The sequence below is a fragment of the Nomascus leucogenys genome, chromosome 9 (genome assembly GCF_006542625.1).
Source record: "Nomascus leucogenys isolate Asia chromosome 9, Asia_NLE_v1, whole genome shotgun sequence".
NCBI lineage: Eukaryota > Metazoa > Chordata > Mammalia > Primates > Hylobatidae > Nomascus > Nomascus leucogenys.
The window spans coordinates 59243510-59249509 of record NC_044389.1 but is presented as its reverse complement, the minus strand read 5'-3'; the positions used below and the strand labels follow the sequence as shown (position 1 = coordinate 59249509).

General features: G+C 45.7%; 1 protein-coding gene across 1 annotated transcript in view; it reads left to right on the top strand.

Annotated features, from left to right (window-relative positions):
• Positions 1 to 5611: 5611 nt before the first annotated feature.
• The window catches only part of CCDC158 (coiled-coil domain containing 158), a 107324-nt gene continuing 106935 nt past the window's right edge, over positions 5612 to 6000 (top strand). The window contains exon 1 of the mRNA XM_030819017.1: positions 5612 to 5792. The gene's annotated coding sequence lies outside the window, so the exon portion shown is untranslated. The remainder of the gene's footprint in view (positions 5793 to 6000) is intronic.

Below are 6000 nucleotides of genomic sequence, written 5' to 3'. Positions count from 1 at the left end.
CCCAAAGTGCTGGGATACAGGCGTGAGCCACTGCGCCCAGCCTGTTATTCTTCTTTTAAATTTTTATTTATTTATTTTATTTATTTATTTATTTTTTTTTTTGAGACGGAGTCTTGCTCTGTCACCCAGGCTGGAGTGCAGTGGCGCGATCTCGGCTCACTGCAAGCTCCGCCTCCCGGGTTCACGCCATTCTCCTGCCTCAGCCTCTCCGAGTAGCTGGGACTACAGGCGCCCGCCACCATGCCTAGCTAATTTTTTTTGTATTTTTAGTAGAGATGGGGTTTCACCGTGGTCTTGATCTCCTGACCTTGTGATCCACCCGCCTCGGCCTCCCAAAGTGCTGGGATTACAAGCGTGAGCCACCGCGCCTGGCCTTAGAGTTTTATTTTTAAAAGAAAATAGAGACCGAGTCTCTCTATGTTGCCCGAGCTGGTCTCAAACTCCTGGCCTCAAGCAATCCTCCCACTTCAGCCTCCCAAAGTGTTGGGATTACAGGTGTGAGCCACTAGGCCCGGCCAAGATTGTTGATCTTTAGCATTCTATTAAATATTTTGTCATCATATCGACAAGAAAAAAACTTTGATTTTTATGACTTCCACGCACAAAAAGTACACTTAAAATGAATGAATTGGCCAGGTGCGGTGGCTCATGCCTGTAATCCCAGCACTTTGGGAGGCTGAGGCAGGCGGATCACGAGTTCAGGAGATCGAGACCATCCTGGCTAACACGGTGAAACCCCATCTCTTATAAAAGTTAAAAAAAAAAAAAAGAAGAAAAAAAATTAGCCAGGCATGGTGGCGGGTGCCTGTAGTCCCAGCTACTCAGGAGACTGAGGCAGGAGAATAGTGTGAACCCGGAAGGTGCAGCTTGCAGTGAGCCAAGATCGCACCACTGCACTACAGCCTGGGTGACAGAGCGAGACTCAGTCTCAAAAAAAAAAAAAAAAAAAAAAAAAAAAAAAAAAAATTGTATTGGAAATGAAGTATAACTCAAAAAAGCTGATTTTTAAAACCTCAATCAGCTCCAAAGAATAGAAACATTTCTACTCTTTAAATTAAGATGGCATATGAAAGGTCTTCTTTTACAACTAATTCAAAAGTAGTCTCAAATTAGAAATTACTCACCCTGCCAAGATATGTTCCCAGAAATACAATCACAATTCCTCCTGGAAATGCTGTTCCTCAGAGAGCCACATGGCTGCTCCCTGCCTCCTTCAAGTTTCTGCTCACACCTGGAGGCGCCCTTCTCTGCTCTGTTTCCATACTGCAACAGCGAAACAGTAAAAGAACTAACATAACTAACTCCATTTTTTATTTAAGGGGATACCCATTCCTGCACATGGGTTAGGATAATTTTAGAGCACTAAGATACAATGCAAAAACTGCAATCATGTAGTCTTGGAAACTAACCCTAGGATTAAAGAAGAAGTATATAAACAACTATGTTTTGTTAAAGGTTTACAGGAACAACGAGGTTTGGCTATCGTTACATGAGAGAACATTACCCAAGGACAAAGAAGTTTCACAGACTTCCCCTGGACCCTTGTTGGTGCCCAGTTGTCTGCGGTTCCCTATCACTTAAACATAAAAGACAAGGCAAAGCTCGCATAATTCTAAGATGGTTCTTTAGGACATCGGTCTGCATCTTCTTGGTTTCCTGGCTCCCCAAAATAAAGTCGCTTTCCTTCCTCCACCTCCTTGTTTCTTGACTTAATGATGCCATGTGGCAAGAAGAACACGTTTGGACTCAGTCACAATCCATCCCACACTTCCTCTTCTCCTTCCCTGCTTCCTTTGTCCCCATGGCATTTACCACCTTCTAGTACATTAATTCTGTCATGGTGATTATTTATGATCTGTCCCCCACCACTGAAACGTCTGAGTTCCATGAGGGCAGGGTTTGGGTCTGTTTTGTTCACTGATGTTCCTGATACACAGTTGGTGCTCAATAAATATTTGTTTATTGAACTCAAGCTTTCTAATTAGATATATTTCTCTCCTTGTGTCACTGGTGGAGAGAAGAATGTCAGAACATTAACTGTATGGTCTTTTAATATTTTATGCTCTGTGTACTTGCATACTAATACTATGTATTAGAGATGACTTGCCACTTATCCCCTCCACCAGAATATATATTGATGACTTCTATATGTCCAGCTCTGTACTGGGCACTGGGGAAAAGTAGTTGCCCTATAAAATGTACAACAGAAAGTTTTAAACCATACTCAGGAAAGGAAAATATCTATCCCCCTAATCCAGGCTGCTCTGTAACTCTGCTTTAACACTGTATTTAGTTTTGAAGATCTTTGGCCAAAGAAAAGTTTCAAGGTCTAAATCATAAAGGAAACACAATGGTTAAAGTAATTTCATATAATCTATACCATATGCTAAATTAAAATATGTATTTTTTTCTTAAGTACCACCTGTTTACAAAGCTCGTTGTGTTGGGTGAATCAAGACTTTTTTTAAACTTAGCAAATTGTGAATTAAATTTTAAGTGACCCTGTATATGCATTATGTATATTATGTCTGAAGTACTTTTCTGACACAATTTTAACAAAAGTTTTTGTATTAAGATAAAATTCTATGCTTTGATTTTATAGAATCATAGGGCTTTTTCTTGTTTTTTTTTTCTTCAGTTAGAAAAGCCCCTTCTGATATTTCTACATCTCACACTTTGCAGATGAAACCCAAGCTAGTGCCACAGCTCAGATCAGGACTGGGTTCCATGTTCCTGCATCCTCACAAACCCCAGCCACCATTAGGATTGACATTAGGAGGGACACTGGTTCCTTGAGGGCAGAAACTGGAGCTTCTTTGTATCTCCCCAGTGCCCAGCACAGGGCCTAGTGCAGAGTAGGAACCAGTGAAGGGAGATACAACAACCTTGGACCTAGGCATGGACTCTTACTAAAGAGCTCTTGGTGACTTGGGCCCTAAATGACCACAGCGCCCCAACCTCTGCTTGTTCATCCACTCTGCTCAGTCCTCACTAGCCTCTGGGTTTTTTCAAACACACCAACCAAATGCCTGAAAAGCTCTGTCCCACAATATCTACACAGATCCCTTCCCCCAGCCCTACAAGTCTCTTTTGGATGTCACTTTATCAATGAGACCTTCTCAAGACCACACTATGAAACAGCAACCCCACACTCCCTAATCTCCTACCTCTGTCTCCACAACACTTATCCCCACTGGCATATTTGAACTTGTCTATTCGTGCATTGCTCATCTTCCTCTACAAGAATGTAAGCACTACTAGGGTAGGGACTGTATTTGTTCCCAGCTTTATTTTCACAACCTACACATAGCATGTTGTAGGTGCCCTATAAATATTGGTGGAATGAATGAATGAATGAATGAATGGAAAAGGACTATGGATCCCTTTCTCGATCTTTTAATTCTTTATTTAAAAAGCTAAGAAGCTGTTTTTAATATAATATTTTCAAAATGTTGTAAAACTGAAGGACATTTCAAAATGTGATGAATTCTATAGTAAAATCAGGGGCACATAACTTTTCGTACATATACGTGGGTGTAGATAATTTCATCTACACTAATTAACACACATTTTAATTAAAGACGTTGAAAAGAAAAAAAACCTTTTTGTGTGTGTCCAGGGTACAAGCACAAAATGAGACACCAATGGAAACCATGTATTAGGTATGGAAAATATTTTTATGTCATTGGAACACTCATGTTTGGATAGAAAAAAGAAAAAATTAGAAATTGCTTTTTGTCCAACCACAAAACCTATTTACCTTTCTATGTGATACTTATGGTTTCACTTCCTGTTAAAATGCTCGATTCAACAGCTAATCCTAGATCTCTCTGAGCCAATAAATGGATTAACTACAAAGATATGATAAACAATCTTTAATGGCATTTAATCTATTTTTATTAAAATTTGTAGCTACATTATTTAATGTAAGACTAATATTTCTAATCAACTTATACATAAAAAGTTATTTGCTGTAGGTGTCTGCACAATGTGATTGCTAGTAGAATTAAATGCCTCAGGCTGCATCTATCAGACACTGGCCTTTCTGGACGCGTTCCATTTGATCGATAATTTGGGCAGCAAAAATCTGATAAATTCTATATTAGAGATAACGACAGAGGGTAACTGTAGCACAGCGGAGGGAACAAGTCTCCAGAGGCAGAAGGGTCAGCTATGCCGAGAACACGTTTGAACTTAAAAAACATTCGGGGACAGAGAAAACAGAGCTGCAAAATGTGAATTCTGTTAACTTGAAATGGTCAAATGGGAATGCCTGGAGTGGGAATGGGAGGTGGGGGTGAGGTGGGGCCAGGTGGGGGTGTCAGAGGAGGAGGCCCGGCGGGCAACTCCAGATTGGGCTTGACCCTTAGGCAGGTAAGAGCTCGGACTGGTGCGGGTCAGTGAGTTATCTGGGAAGATCACGGTGCAGACAGCTACGAGAGTTGCCCGAAGCGCTCGGGTGGGGGCAAGAGTAAGGTCGCAGACCAGTTAGGAGGCTGGGGGAGAAGCGGCAGAGGGCGCCGGGTGCAGGTCCGAACACAGGGTAGTTTCTGGGAAAGGGCTCCAGGATTTGACTCCGGGCTGGGTACACCCCCACTCCTTAGGGCGCCCGGGCGGTGGTGGGGACTTTGGCGCTCGGATGCCTCGGCGACGGCGTCCGGCGGGCGGAGTCGCAGGCGCGGGAGGGGTCCCCGCCGGGCAGCGGCCGAGCACCCCCCTCCTCCCCTCCCCCTCCACTACGAAGCCTCGCAGAGCGTCCTAACAGTCGCCCACGCGGCTCGCGCGGACGGGGCAGCGTCCCGGGCGCCACAGCCGCGAGGAGTGACGAGCGCGGGCAGCTTCTGGCGCCGCAGCCGAAGAGGAGGAGCCGCCCCGCAGCCTCCGCGGGGCCTAGGGGCAGAGAGTGGGGAGCCGCCCCGTCCCAGCCGCCAAGTCGACGCAGTTGGGGCCGCTGCGCCCGCCGGCGCCCCGCGAAGATGCGACCGGTGTCTTAGGATTAGGTGTTGGTTGCAGGTACAAGCCGGGCGCGGCCCGGGAGACGAGGATGATGAGGTGGGAGTGGGGTTCTTCTGAGGACCCGGAGCGACTCGTGTTCATTTGTGGAATCTTCCAGTGCCTTGTGTTTGTTCTGCACATGGAAGATGCCCAATAAATTGTTTCTTTACTGGAATGAACTGCTGTTGTTTTCGGGGATTGCAAGACCCCTGGGGACGGTGGCGCTGAAACCTGGACCTTGAAGAACACAGGGGCCTGCGCAAAGTGATTTGATTTGTGGGGAAGAGAATCACCGAGTAACCTGCCCCAACGTGACTGCTGCTGTCTCCGTGTCTACCGCGCTGCCGCGAACAGGGGGAGGAGATGGGGAAGACTTGGTGGTAAAGAGGACAGCCTCGCATCCCAGACGGAATGGTGTTAAACGCCGGCGCAAGGGCCCTTTCAGCTTGAACCCTGTCTTTAAACCACATGTGGGGGTCAGAGCTTTCCCCCATTATCAGCATCAATCAGCAACACAATGAGTTCTGGAAAGTCTCCATCCTTTTCCACAGCACTCTGCTCCAGGCCCCACTCAGGCTGCTCCAGGTTTTGTTTGTGCCTCATGCTGAACTCCAACGTCAGGGGAAAGTAGAAGTGAGGTCGGCTGTTGCCCAGGTTTTTTGGCTGGCAACCAGTTCTTGCTGCTTCTCTTAGCAGAAGATTAAGGCGTTGTGGGGGCGGGGGGGGGGCGGGGCAGGGCGGAAAGGACCTGGGCTTCCACATATCCCAGAGACATGCTCTGTGCGGAAGCTCATCAGGTAAGGGTGCAGGAGTGCTGAGTGAGATGTGGTCCTCCTATCTCTGTACTGAGCTCATTGCTTGTAATCTTAGTGCGGTTATCTTTCTTGTGTTGTGGGTGAAATGGTTTCCATGCCATAGAGTTCATATTATACTCCCAAAACAAATTGAGGACAGCAATTTATTTGTATGTATGCAAAGCCCTTACTGTTGTTGTGCATTTACAAT